Here is a 14,735-nt window from a genome sequence, read left to right as displayed (position 1 = left end):
ACTTTGTGTGTGTCTATGGACTGTTTGTGTCTATGGACTGTGTGTATCCATGTGAGTCTGTGGACTGTGTGTGTCTGTGGACTGTGTGTGTGTGTGTCTGTGGACTGTGTGTGTCTGTGTGTATCCATGTGAGTCTGTGGACTGTGTGTGTGTGTGTGTCTGTGGATTGTGTGTGTGTGTCTGTAGACTGTGTGTCTCTGTATGTCTGTGGACTCTGTGTGTGTGTGTCTGTGTGTATCCATGTGAGTCTGTGGACCGTGTGTGTCTTTGTGTGTCTGTGGATTGTGTGTGTGTGTCTGTAGACTGTGTGTCTGTGTGTGTCTGTGTGTGTCTGTCTACTGTGTCTGTGCATGGGTATCTGTGTGTGTCTATGGACTGTGTGTGTCTGTGTGTATGTGTGTGTCTGTGGACTGTGTGTGTCTGTGTGTATCTTTGTGTGTCTGTGGACTTTGTGTGTGTCTGTGGACTGTGTGTGTCTGTGGACTGTGTGTGTGTGTGTCTGTGGACTGTGTGTGTCTGTGGGACCGTGTGTGTCTGTGTCTGTGTGTATCCTTGTGAGTCTTTGTGTGTGTGAGTGTATCTCTCTGTGTGTATCTGTGTGAGTCTGTGGACTGTGTGTGTTTGTGTGTGTGTGTATCTGTAGACTGTGTGTGTCTGTCTACTATGTGTGTGTGCATGTGTGTGTCTGTAGGCTATGTGTGTCTGTAGACTGTGTGTATCTGTAGACTGTGTGTGTGAGAGTTTGTATGTGTGTGTGAGTTTGTGTGTGTGTGTTTCTGTGGACTGTGTGTGTCTGTGTGTATCCTTGTGAGTCTGTGTGTGTGTGTCTGTAGGCTGTGTGTGTCTGTAGACTGTGTGTGTGAGTCTGTATGTGTTGTGAGTCTGTGTGTGTGTGTCTGTGGACTGTGTTTGTGTGTATCTGTAGACTGTGTGTGTCTGTCTACTGTGTGTGTGTGCATGTGTGTCTGTAGGCTGTGTGTGTGAGAGTTTGTATGTGTGTGTGAGTCTGTGTGTGTGTGTCTGTGGACTGTGTGTGTCTGTGTGTATCCTTGTGAGTCTGTGTGTGTGTGAGTGTATCTCTATGGACTGTGTGTATCCATGTGAGATACACAGACAGACACCCCAGCCACTCACTCTCAGTATCTCTACAGAGTCTGTGTGTATCCTTGTGAGTCTGTGTGTGTGTGTCTGTAGAGATACACTCACACACACACAGACTCACAAGGATACACACAGACACAGACACACACGGTCCCACAGGCACACACAGTCCACAGACTATGTATCTGTGTGAGTCTGTGGACTGTGTGTGTTTTTGTGTGTCTGTGGACTGTGTGGGTGTGTATCTGTAGACTGTGTGTGTCTGTGGACTGTGTGTGTGTGCATGTGTGTGTCTGTAGACTGTGTGTGAGAGTCTGTATGTGTGTGTGTCTGTGTGTGTCTGTGGACTGTGTGTGTCTGTGTGTATCCTTGTGAGTCTGTATGTGTGTGTCTGTGTGTATCCTTGTGAGTCTGTGTGTGTGTGTCTGTGGACTGCGTGTGTCTGTGTATGTGTGTATCCGTGTGAGTCTTTGTGTGTCTGTGGACTGTGTGTATCTGTGTGTGTCTTTGTGTGTCTGTGGACTCTGTGTGTGTGTGTGTGTGTGTGAGAGTCTGTATGTGTGTGTGTGTCTGTGGATGTCTGTGGACTCTGTGTGTGTGTGTGTGTATCCATGTGAGTCTGTGGACTGTGTGTGTTTTTGTGTGTCTGTGGACTGTGTGTGTGTGTCTGTCTACTGTGTGTGTGTGCATGTGTGTCTGCGTGTGTCTGTCTACTGTGTGTGTGTGTGTGTGTGAGAGTCTGTATGTGTGTGAGTCTGTGTGTGTATGTGAGTCTGTGTGTCTGTGGACAGTGTGTGTGTGTACTGTGTGTGTGTGTGTGCATGTGTGTCTGTGTGTGTCTGTAGACTCTCTGTGTGTGTGTGTCTGTGGACCGTGTGTGTGTGTGTTTCTGTAGACTGTGTGTGAGTCTGTGTGTGTCTGTGGGACCGTGTGTGTCTGTGTCTCTGTGTATCCATGTGAGTCTGTGTGTGTCTGTGGACTGTGTGTGTGTGTGTCTGTGTGTCTGTGGGACCGTGTGTGTCTGTGTGTATCTATGGACTGTGTATGTCTGTATCTGTGTGTATCCATGTGAGTTTGTGTGAGTCTGTGCACTGTGTGTGTCTGTGTGTGTCTTTGTGTGTCTGTGGACTGTGTGTGTCTGTCTACTGTGTGTGTGTGCATGTCTGTGTGTGTCTATAGATTATATGTGTCTGTAGACTATGTGAGTGTGTGTGTGTGGACTGTGTGTGAGTCTGTGTCTGTGGGACCATGTGTGTCTGTGTCTGTATCTGTGTGAGTCTGTGTGTGTCTGTAGACTGTGTGTGTGTGAGAAAGTCTGTATGTGGGTGTGTGTCTGTGGACTATGTGTATGTGTGTGTGAGTGTATGTGTATGTGTGTGTCTATGGACTGTGTGTGTGTCTTTGTGTGTCTGTGGACTGTGTGTGTGTGTGTGTCTGTGTGTATCCGTGTGAGTCTGTGTGTGTCTCCCGAGTGTGTGCAGCTGTGTGAGCCCGTGTGTGTGTGAGGGCCTGTAGTACTCTGGACCATGGTGGTGTATGTGATTCCAGCTCTGGAACCTGTGATTGTCTGTGTGTGTGTGTGCAGCATGCACGTGGCTGTTACCAAGTGTGAGTCTCTGAGAGTGAGTGGCTGGGGTGTCTGTCTGTGTCCGTGTGTCTGGTCAGTGGGAACCTCTGTATGTTGATGTCTGCGTGTGTGTGTGTCTAACAGTGAGTCTGTGCATCTCTGTGTGTGTGTGTCCATGTGTCTGTGTGTGTCTGTGTCTCCGTGTGTGTGTCCGTGTGTCTGTGTGAGTCCGTGTGTCTGTGTATATGTCTGTGTCTCCGCGTGTGTGTCCGTGTGTCTGTGTGTGTCCTTGTGTCTGTGTGAGTCCGTGGGTCTGTGTGTGTGTCTGTGTCTCCGTGTGTGTGTCCGTGTGTCTGTGTGAGTCCGTGTGTCTGTGTGTGTGTCTGTGTGTCTGTGTGAGTCCGTGTGTCTGTGTGTGTGTGTGTGTCTCTGTGTGTGTGTCCGTGTATCTGTGTGTGTGTCTGTGTGTCTGTGTGTCTGTATGAGTCCGTGTGTCTGTGTGTGTCCGTGTGTCTGTGTGTGTGTCTGTGTGTCTGTGTCTCTGTGTGTGTGTCCGTGTGTCTGTGTGAGTCCGTGTCTCTGTGTGTGTGTCCGTGTGTCTGTGTGAGTCCGTGTGTCTGTGTGTGTGTCTGTGTGTCTGTGTCTCTCTGTGTGTGTCCGTGTGTCTGTGTGAGTCTGTGTCTCTGTGTGTGTGTCCGTGTGTCTGTGTCTCTGTGTGTGTGTCTGTGTGTCTGTGTGAGTCCGTGTGTCTGTGTGTGTGTCTGTGTGTCTGTGTCTCTCTGTGTGTGTCCGTGTGTCTGTGTGAGTCTGTGTCTCTGTGTGTGTGTCCGTGTGTCTGTGTCTCTGTGTGTGTGTCTGTGTGTCTGTGTGAGTCTGTGTCTCTGTGTGTGTGTCCGTGTGTCTGTGTGTGTCCGTGTGTCTGTGTGAGTCCGTGTGTCTGTGTGTGTGTCTGTGTGTCTGTGTCTCTCTGTGTGTGTCCGTGTGTCTGTGTGAGTCTGTGTCTCTGTGTGTGTGTCCGTGTGTCTGTGTCTCTGTGTGTGTGTCTGTGTGTCTGTGTGAGTCCGTGTGTCTGTGTGTGTGTCTGTGTGTCTGTGTCTCCGCGTGTGTGTCCGTGTGTCTGTGTGAGTCCGTGTGTCTGTGTGTGTGTCTGTGTGTCTGTGTCTCTGTGTGTGTGTTCATGTGTCTGTGTGAGTCCGTGTGTCTGTGTGTGTGTCTGTGTCTCTGTGTGTGTGTCCGTGTGTCTGTGTGTGTGTCTGTGTCTCTGTGTGTGTGTCCGTGTGTCTGTGTGAGTCTGTGTCTCTGTGTGTGTGTCTGTGTGTCTGTGTCTCTGTGTGTGTGTCCGTGTGTCTTTGTCTCTCTCTGTGTGTCCGTGTGTCTGTGTGAGTCCGTGTCTCCGCGTGTGTGTCCGTGTGGCCGTGTGGCTCTGCATGGCCGTGCTGCGGGAGGCCGTGCGGGAAGGGTCTCCCCAGGGCCCCTGTCCCCCAGGCCGCAGCTGGATTCCCTCCCAGGGGCCTGTCTCAAGTCCGGCTCTTGTCCGGAGGGGGCTGGCCTGGCTGGGAAGGTGGGCGCAGGCCGAGGAGGGACAGGCCCGTCCCGGTAGGACACCGCTCTGATGTCCCAGGAGTGGGTGCCCAGAGGGCGTCCAGCGCCACGGTCATCGGTCATCGTGCCCTTGCTGGTGCCCCGGGGCTCTCAGAGGGGGCGCAGGAGCCCGAGGCAGCTCCCGGGGGCCGCCCCAGCCCGCTTGGGACGGGGGCAGGTCTGCATCTAGGGCGGCCATTTGGGGGAGCCCAGCAGGGACAGAGGTTGAGGGCAGGATGGCCTGGGAAGGGCAGAGCCGGCTGGGGCTGAGGGGTGGGTGCGACCTGGCTGTGGGCCAGGGGCTTTGTCCCCGGGTGGTCTGCAAGGTCCCCCCGACAACAGGCCCCTTCCACTCTGGCCCGGGTCACCTGGGGGACGGCCAGGGCAGGGGGAAGGGTCGGGAGTCCTCGCACCTGGCGGGCAGCGGCACAGCCTCCCCCCCCCATGCAAATGCTGCCCGTTCTGGCTGGGCTGGTTCGGTCTCAGGGGCCACTGGGGCTTCCCAGTCTGACCCCACCTGCTCTGCGGTTCCCGACCTTGATGTTTTTAGAAACATTTGCAAGTGTATGTTTGTGCCCACGTGGGGGTTGGGAGCTGCACCGGTGCCCACGGGGTCATGTTTTTCAACTCGGCTGGGGGGAGGGGAGCCCTGCTTTCAGGCTCCACGGGGACGGTGTGAGGGTCTTGGCAGGGCCCCAGGGAGCCGTCTCCCCTCCGGGCAGCATGTGAAGCCCAGGCCTGGGTTGTGTCTTGGTTGCAGCAGCCCCGGGGGCCAAGGTGCCCATCCTGAGTGTGGCCCACGGCCCTGCCACTCAGAACCTTCCAGAACCACAGTGTCCCTGGGCTGGGGGCAGACAGACAGTGAGCCCCAGCGGCAGGCAGGTCCTAGCCACACACTCCCGACGGCGCACCAGTACCCTCTTGGGTGTCCCTGAGGGGCGGGTGACCACAGGGGCTGGCCCCTAGCCGTGGCCGCACGTCTCTGACCTCGGCCCTGGCCACGGAGACCCAGGGTGGCCACCGCGCCCACACAGGCAGACTTCCGACCCCGGGGACAAAGCTCAGCTCCACGGTGCGTCTCACGCGTGTGTGTGCGGAGAAGAGGGTGAGCTGGCCCGTGGGTGTGCACGCACGTGTGCAGAGTGGGGTGTGGAAAGTGTGCGCGGCGTGTCGAGGTGTGTGTGGGCATACGTAGCACGTAGGGCGTGTGGGGCGCACGAGTGCAGTAGGTGCTCCCCAGGAGGCCTGGCCGCTCCTCCCCGTCTCCAGGCCAGGCTCACCAATGTCGCCTCTGGGACTGAACCCCATCCACTCTCCGGTCGGTGCTGGCTCTCCACAGGCCCCCCGAGGCCTGGGGACAGTGACGGGGCTGGGCTGGCGGGCAGGGCCGTAGCCGGGCAGGGACACAGGCACGAGGTCAGCCGAGGAGCCCTGGGGGGTGGGGTGGGTGGACCGGTGTGGTGGAGGGGCCCCGGGATTCAGCATAATGGGGGAGCCTGGTCCCCGGGCAGGTGGCCCAGGGCTGCCCAGAGATGGACCGTAGGAGCCCACAGCCCATCCACACCGCACACAGACGTGCAGACAGACACAGGCCAGGACGCAGATCCCACGGTGCGGGCTCCGATGAACGCACACGCTCCCTCCCACACACTCCGCGCACACAGACACACTCCCACCACCGCCTCCTCCGGGCCCTGGGGGCTCAGGGGGTCCCGCTGTGGCCCCTCAGGCCCGGCCACTCTCCGTGGGACCGAGCAACACAGCCAGGTGTCTGGGTCCCGGCCTCACCCCTCACGAGACCTGCGCCCCCGTCCAGCCCTGGGGTCCAGGGGGTTGTGGGCAGGGCAGGGGCAGAGCAGTGTGGGGACCCCGGCGCCCCCCGGGGTCTGGCCCCACGGCCACTGGGACGCCCACCCAGCCCTGTGCACTCGGCCCTGTCACCGTCCCAGCGCGAGCAGGCCTCTGGGCCTCGGGGAGAAGCCCACAGGCCTGCCTGGGTCCCCCGCACGGGGCTGGGAAGTGGGGGTCCCTGAGGCAGGGGAGGCACTGGGACTCCGGCTGCAGGGGCTCAGGCCTGGAGCCAGGGCGGGGCCCGCACGAGGGGTTGCCAGCCCGGGGGCTGGGGGACAAGGGAGCGCAAGGCAACCACAGCACACAGCCCGAGGGCGGGTCATCAGGACGGCGGGACGGGGGGCTCCCAGAGCGCTGCGGACCCTGTGTGGGTTAGGCGTCTGTGGGAGGGGTCCAGGGGCTGCCCAGGGTGGCCAGGCGGGGTGGGAGCGGGGGCAGAGGAGCCACGTGGCGTCGGGCGCCACGGACGGAGGGCGCCTCGCCCCACTCCTGAGTTTGGGACTTGGAGAGACACGGTGGAGACAGACAGATGGACAGAGAGCGACGGAACAATGGCAGAGACAGAGTGAACGTGGGAGACATAGAGAGACACAGAGATGGACAGGGAGAGACAGAGACAGAGACAGAGACAGAGACAGAGGCGGAGAGAAGGGGTGAGGGGTAGGGGGGCAACAGGGAGAGACACGGGCAAGGGAGAGGCAGAGCGGGAGGCCCAGCTGCTCGCACAGTGTGGACGGGAGGGTGGGGGTGAGGACAGCCCAGGCAAGGCCAGGGCCCTCAGGCTGACCAGGGCTGGGTGCTGTGGTCACCCAGGGGCCCACATGCTCGGGGACCCCGTGCCTGTCCCCACGTGACCGCAGGCCGGCTCTGTCCCGCACGGCCTCTCCTCTGCCCCGCTTGCTCCCCGACACCCCACCCACCCGGGGGCTTGGAGCGTCCAGGCTGGCCCGCAGGGGACCCTAGTCACAGAGGGGGACGTGCTGAGAACACTTCTCGCTCACGGAGGTCACCACCTGCAGGGCTGCCACGTGTCAGCCGCGCCACTGTCCCACGGCGGCCACTGCCAGCCGGGAGCGTGGACGGTCCCCACACCCCGTGGCCTGGGCTAAGCTCGCCGTGCGGTGGGGGCTGCGGCGGGGCGCCAGGTGCAGGGCGGTGGGAGCTATTTCTGGAAACGGCCCCCGGGTGACAAGGGTGTTTCTCGGTGTGGAACAAACAGACATTTGCATGTCCCCTTCAGGGACAGCTTCCACTGAAATGAGTAACTAGGGGGAGAAACAGGTGTGGGGTGGGGGTGGACGGCCTCCTGGGGGGGCCGAGACCCTGGCGGCGCACTCTCACCCCCCACACGGCCGCGCCGGCTCAGCCCAGGACCTCAGAGGCCGGCCGGGGCTGGGACCGGGCCACGGAAAGCCGTGGCCTGCTGGGATGTGGCCCCCCTCCGGGTGCAGGGCAGCAGGACGGAGCTCGCCCCTCTGGGGCTCATGGGCCCGGTGTGCCTGGGTGCAAAGAGCAGGGGGGCTGCAGGCCTGGGGCTGAAGCCCACAGTGTCACTGGTCCCAAGCAGGGAGACGCCCAGGGAGGCGGTGGAGGTCAGGGAGGCCCAGAGGGCTCCGGACGGGGCAATAGCACGGCTGGCAAGGGGGACACCATGAAGCTCATATTCCAAGATGATCCCTTGGCACGGCCCTGCCTCCTTGCTGGGGAAGCAGGAGTGGGGCGAGGCGCCCTCCGTCCGTGGCGCCCGACGGCTGCGTCCGCAGCGACCCTGCCCCACCGTCCCCAGCGGAAAGCGGACGAGGGAGCGTCTCCTCCTGGAGGGCTCCCGGCTAACAGGGCAGGAGGGAGTGAAGTGGGGGACCCGCCTCGGGACCCTCGCTGAGGGAGGCGCCCACCTCTGCCTGGCCCCCGGGTCCCTGCTGCGCGTGGCAGCGAGGGACGGGGTCGCAGCAGGGCCGTGCCCCAAGGCACTGTGCCCCTCCGGGAACGAGCGCCCTAGGCCAGGGGTCCTGACGGGAGACCCTAAAGGCTGGTGATGCCGCCCCGCCCCGCGGGCCCGTCTCGGGGCACAGCGGCCAGCGCTGGCCAGCGCCCGCCAAGCCGAAACCTGCCGTTCCCTGAGCTCCAGAGGGAGCCGGGGGCTCCCCGGTGGGATGGAGGGTCCGAGGAGCTTGGGCCGCGCCCGGCGCCCACCGTCTCTCGTGGCTCCTGTCCCCTCCTGCGTCCGGCAAGTCCCTCCTCCTCTCCCTCTCCCCGTGTCCTCCGCGTCGTTCCTCGGCCCCACAAGCGAGCGGACCCACGCGACGACGGACGCTCGCGGCTGGACTCCTCTCGCTCGGCACCGTCTTCCAGTCCGTCGCGTCGCTACGGACGTCGGGGTTCCCTCCTCTCTGCCGGGGGCGTCGTACTCCAGAGTGTCCGGGGGCCGCGTCTCCATCCGTTCGTCCGCTGAAGGGCATCTCGGTTCTTTCCACAGTTTGGCGACCGTGGCCACGGCTGCCACGAAACACCTATTGCGAGCAGTCAACGCCCCGCACCCCCACTCTCCCCCCGGGTCTGGCTCCCCTCACCCCTGCAGCCCACCTGCCCACCCCGTGGGACCCCGGCCTCCCACTCGCTCCAGGGCTAGTCCCCACGCGGCAGCCACCCCGTGCCCGAGCCCGGTGCCGGCCACGTCAGCCCCCCCCCGAGGCCCCACTCAAGGCTCCTCTGCCCCCGCTCCCACCCCGCCTGGCCACCCTGGGCAGCCCCTAGACCCCTCCCACAGACGCCTAACCCACACAGGGTCCGCAGCGCTCTGGGAGCCCCCCGTCCCGCCGTCCTGATGACCCGTCCTCGGGCTGTGTGGTGTGGTTGCCTTGCGCTCCCTTGTCCCCCAGCCCCCGGGCTGGCAACCCCTCGTGCGGGCCCCGCCCTGGCTCCAGGCCTGAGCCCCTGCAGCCGGAGTCCCAGTGCCTCCCCTGCCTCAGGGACCCCCACTTCCCAGCCCCGTGCGGGGGACCCAGGCAGGCCTGTGGGCTTCTCCCCGAGGCCCAGAGGCCTGCTCGCGCTGGGACGGTGACAGGGCCGAGTGCACAGGGCTGGGTGGGCGTCCCAGTGGCCGTGGGGCCAGACCCCGGGGGGCGCCGGGGTCCCCACACTGCTCTGCCCCTGCCCTGCCCACAACCCCCTGGACCCCAGGGCTGGACGGGGGCGCAGGTCTCGTGAGGGGTGAGGCCGGGACCCAGACACCTGGCTGTGTTGCTCGGTCCCACGGGGAGTGGCCGGGCCTGAGGGGCCACAGCGGGACCCCCTGAGCCCGTAGGGCCCGGAGGAGGCGGTGGTGGGAGTGTGTCTGTGTGCGCGGAGTGTGTGCGTGTCCGTGGGTGTGCGGGCTTGTGTGAGGGGCCGCTCGCAGGGTCGGTCCTGTCCTGCCTCTCTGGCCCTGACCTTTTCTCCAGTCCTCTGTCCTGTCCCATCTCTGCATCGCCCCTTCCTGTCTCTGTCTCTCTCACTGAGCCCCATGTCGTCTCCCCTTTCCTGGACCCCCAGTGGCCCCAGGGGTGGGATGTGCATCCTACTGTGAACCCTGGCGAGAGCGTGTGTGTCCCGGTCCACGGCCTCGGCTGGGCGCCGTGCTCACAGTCTGCCCTGGTGGGAGAGCCGGAGAGCGTCCGGCTGCGGGAATGGCAGGGGTCAGTGCCACAGTGTAACGCCAGGGTCCCAGCCAGTGTGGCTGCCCTGTGGGCACAGTTCACAGCCCCAGGGTCTGCATGACTGAGAGTCCTGGGGCCAGCTCGAGCCCCGCTGAGGCCTGAACTGTCGGATGTCAGCATCCCCTGCGCAGATCCTGGCCAAACCCACGCTGACTCTGGCTGACCCTGACCCTGACCCTGGGCTGACCCTGGCTGACCCTGGCTGTCCCTGACAGAACTAGGAGACTTTTGTCTAATTCTGGCTGACCATGGCCTCTCTAAGGCCTAACCCTGGTGGACCCTGGCTGATCCCAGGCTGACGTTGGCTATCCAAGGGGATCCCAGCTGACCCTGGCTGACCCTGGTTGACCCTGGGCTGACCCCGGCTGACCCTGGCTGATGGGGCCCACATGAAGTGGGGGCTGGGCTGTCGTGCAGGTTTTGGGAACCTCCCTGACACCACATTGCCCTCGGGGCTCTAGCCCCTTGCTTGGGCCGCAGGCCCACCTGGCCAGGTCTCGGTTTTCGGGCCTGATTCTGGGAACAGCAGTTTCTTGTGGGGACACCTGCCTGGGTAGCCTCGCAATGACTCAGCCCCTGCCCCCCCAGCCTCAGGGCTATTTTGGGTGTTCAGCAGGTGAAGCCTGAGATGAAAGAGAAAAACAAGAGAAGACAAACACCATTGCCTCTACCCCTGTGCCCACTCCTGCGACTGAGGCCTCTCCCCGCAAGGAACCCCTGTGTGGGTGACCCTCATGGCCTGGGGGTCTGGCTCATGCCCTCATGGGTCCTGGACTTGTCCTGATTTGCTTTCCCTCAGGTCAGGACCTACACACCGCTCTGGGCCGTGGAAAAGATGAAACCAGTCATGGGAGACACCACCACATCCTCCATCTGGTGCCCGGGCCAAGAGGGTCTTGGGTGCCCTGGGAGGCTCCCTCTTCTTGGTGTGGGTCACTTCTGATGAACGTCAGGACTAAGGACCCAGAGCATGGGGACAGGGCTCCGGATCTAAGTGTGACACAGGCCGTGAACAAGGGCTCCAACCCAGAATAAACGGGCCTTGGGTCAGGACCTGACCCTGTACTGAACACTAGGACTCAGTTTTTGGACAAGGGCTCAGTGACCGGGAATTGAGGTTAGTTACCAGAACCAGGGCAGAGTGACTGGGCCCAGGACCCAGTGACCAGCACCTGGGCTCAGGGACCAGACCAGAGACCAGTGATCAGGAGCAGGGCTCAGTGACCAGGGCTATGCATAAGTGATCAGAATAAAAGGATTGGGACCAGTGTTCAGAGATCAGATCAGGTCACCATGAAGAGGACCAGGGCTGAGTGACCAGGACCAGGGAACAGTGACTAGACCGAGGGCTCAGTGACCATGACTAGGGCTAGTGATTAGGACTAGGGCCCAGTGATGAGAACCAGGGCTCAGCGGCAAGGACCAAGGCCCATTGATCTGTACTAGGTCTCAGAGACCAGGACCAGGGACCACTTATCAGGACCAGGGACCAGTGAATAGGACCAGGGCTCAGTGATCAGGACTAGAGTCCAGTGATGAGGACCAGGGCTTGGTGACAAGGACCAGACCCAGTGATAAGAACTAGGGCTCATTCATAAAGGCTAGGGCTCAGTGATCAGGACCAGGTCACAGTGACCAGGGCTAGGGCCCAGTTTTGAGGATCAGGGCTCAGTGATCATGACCAGGATTAAGTCTCAGTGACGAGAACGAGGGCCCAGTGACCAGTACTAGGTCACAATGACCAGAACCAGCAGTCAGTGACTAGGACCAGGACCTGGTGACCAGGAACAGGGCCCAGTGACCAAGGCCATGGCCCAGTGATGAGGACCAGGGCTCAGTGACCAGTACTAGGTCACAATGACCAGAACCAGCAGTCAGTGACTAGGACCAGGACCTGGTGACCAGGAACAGGGCCCAGTGACCAAGGCCATGGCCCAGTGATGAGGACCAGGGCTCAGTGACCAGTACTAGGTCACAATGACCAGAACCAAGGATCAGCAACCAGGACTAAGGCCTGATGGTTTCAGTGACCAGGACCAGGGTTCAGTGATCAGGACCAGGGCTCAGTGATCAGGACCAGGGCTCAGGGACCAGGATCAGGGTTCAGGGACCGGGATTAGGGCTCAGTGACCAGGACCAGGGCTCAGGAACCGGGATCAGGGTTCAGTGATCAGGACCAGAGATCAGTGATGAGAATCAGGGCTCAGTGACCATGATTAGGGCTAGTGATTAGGACTAGGGCCCAGTGATGAGAACCAAGACTCAGTGATAAGGACCAAGGCCCATTGATCTGTACTAGGTCTCAGAGACCAGGACCAGGACCAGGGACCACTTATCAGGACCAGGGACCAGTGAATAGGACCAGGGCTCAGTGATCAGGACTAGAGTCCAGTGATGAGGACCAGGGCTTGGTGATAAGGGCCAGACCCAGTGGTAAGAACTAGTGCTCATTTATAAAAACTAGGGCTCAGTGACCAGGAACAGGGCCCAGTGACCAAGGCCAGGGCCCAGTGATGAGAACCAGGGCTCAGTGACCAGGACCAAGGTCCAGTGATCAGTACTAGGTCTCAATGATCAGAACCAGGGATCAGCAACCAGAACCAAGGCCTGGTGGTTAGTACCAGGTTTTACTGAACAGGACCCTGGCTCAGTGACCAGGAACAGGTCTCAATGGCCAGGACCATGGCCTAGTGATCTGTACCAGGTCACAATGACCAGAACCAGGTCTCAGTGATGACCAGGGCTCAGTGATCAGGACCAGGACTCAGTGACCAGGACCAATGTCCTGGGTGCAGTGGTTGGAGTGGTCTTGCTCCATACTGTTCTTGGTGAAGGACAGCTCTTGTCCTGCACTGTGCTTTCTGTAGCACCAGATCAGGGGGGTTGTAGGTGAAGGGGCCTCACCTTGGGCCATGAGGCAGGTGTCCCCCTCCCAAGCCCCTGTCCCTCTCCTCCCCCTCACTCATTTAGACTCTGAGAACTCTGATTTTGGGATCCGTTTATTGCACCAACAAGGCCTGTGTATGGGTGAGTGGGCAGCTTCTGAGAAGGGCTGAGCTCTGGCATTCAGCTGGGGTTCCGGGAGGCTCCTTCAGACTCCTCCCTGCAGAGACAGCGGGGTCAGGGCCCGGGGGAGGTCCTTGCCAGTGCCCTGTCTCCAGCCCTCCCTGACTCAGGGGAGACGAATTGAACCTGCAGTGACAGCGCCCAGGGCGCTCACTCCCAGATCCTGCTGGGGGTTGTTTGATCTGCCCCCCAGGACTGCCCCTGTCGTCAGTGTCGACGAGAGGGACCACCTCCTTGGGAAGTTAGACCCCCAGGGGTGGGGGACAGGCAGGTGCTCTAACGGCCGACCCGCTTGCCCCAGCCAGCCCAGCACCCTGCCTCCTCACCCCTACCTGTGCCTGGCTGACCTCTGCTCAGTACTGGGGGCCTTCTCTGCTGTCGGCTGGGCCCCGCACACTTGTCACAGTCAGTGCTGTGCTGTAGAAGAGAGTCAGTAGGAAGAGGGTGAGCAGGGTGACGGTGGTGGGCCACAGGCCGGCTCCTGGGGCGTCCTCCTCCAGGTCTTCCTGCGGCAGGTCCAGCACGAGCCAGGGAAGCGGCTGCCGGCCACCTGCAAGACACTGCGGGTCTGCCAGACCCGTGCCTGTGTGGGTGGGGGCCGAGCCAATGCCTTCCCTCCCACACACCCTCAGGGTCAGGACAAGGGCCATCAGGGTGACCTCTCTCAGGGAGGGTGAGGTGACAGGTCCCCAGGGAACCCCCGCTGACGAAGGAGTCCCGGAAGGACCTTAGGGAAAGAAGCCTGGCATGGTGAGAGGGTGGACACTGGCTTTGCTTCTCTACGTAGAGCCCCTGCCCAAGGCCTCCTGGGCCCCAGCCCCACAGGTGTGCCCACCAAGCCTTCGCCAAGCCTTGTTCTTGGGTCCGTCTGGGTCTGGGCCCTAGCTGGGGTCAGAGAGGACCAGACATGCCGCCCCCAGGTGCTCCAGGTTGAGACAGGAGTCTGCACAGGGGTTCCTTGTGCCGGGCGGGCCGGGCCGGTCGCCGCCCGGGGAATGTGGCTGGTGAGCGACGAGGAGTATGAGAGGCCCAAGGCCAGAAGCACAGGCCGCTCTCAGGGTCCCAGGCCGCGGCCTTTCTACATGAACCGGGATTTGGGCCTGCTTATCTGCACCGACACATGCAATCGCCAGTCCGTCCGTCCGTGCACCCGTCCGTCTGTCCGCCCGTCCGTCCAGCTCTGTCCGTCTGCCCGTCCGTCCACCAACCAAACACCCGTCCGTCCGTCCGTCCGTCCGGCCGCACCTCCACCGTCTGTCTGTCCGTCCCTCCCTCCGTCTGTGCTTCTGTCCGTCGCCTGTCCTGGGCCTGTCCCTCTGGCCTCATCTGTGTACATTCCTCCCTCCCCCTCTCCCTAGAGCATGCTTCTGAGGGCCGGGTGCTGGCTCCCGGGTGGCTGGAACACTGTCTCTACGGCTGCATTTCCCCCAGTTAACCTGTGGCTCCCCCTGTTGTCCTTTGGTGACTGGACCCTTGAGACGGGAGCAGTGGCCATGTGGGTAGGTGTCCCCCCCTCTTTGGCCCTGGGAGCGAGGGAGGAAGCCAGAAGACCAGGATCCCTGGGGAAGCCCAGACGTGTCTGATACAAGAGCAGGGGCCCCGCTGCCCCCCGGGGGGAACCGCACGGCCAGCTGTCCCCCGGTGGCCACGGTTCTGCCTCTAGGTTCCATCTCCCCACACCTCCCTTCCTGCCAGAAAGTCTCTAGCAGAAGCTGCAGAGGGGCCGTGGGTGGGAGCTGTCTCTGCTGACCCCTCCCCGGCCTGCCCTCCTGTCTGTGGCTTGGACCACCCTTGGGCTCAGGAAGGGGTGGGAGTCTGGGGGTCAGGCAGGGGTTTGTGGAACGGGCCGGAGCTGTGCGCAGTGGGGCACGCAG

Source organism: Mustela nivalis (assembly GCF_964662115.1).
Source record: "Mustela nivalis genome assembly, chromosome: 6".
Lineage (NCBI taxonomy): Eukaryota > Metazoa > Chordata > Mammalia > Carnivora > Mustelidae > Mustela > Mustela nivalis.
Note: the sequence above shows the minus strand (reverse complement) of the source record.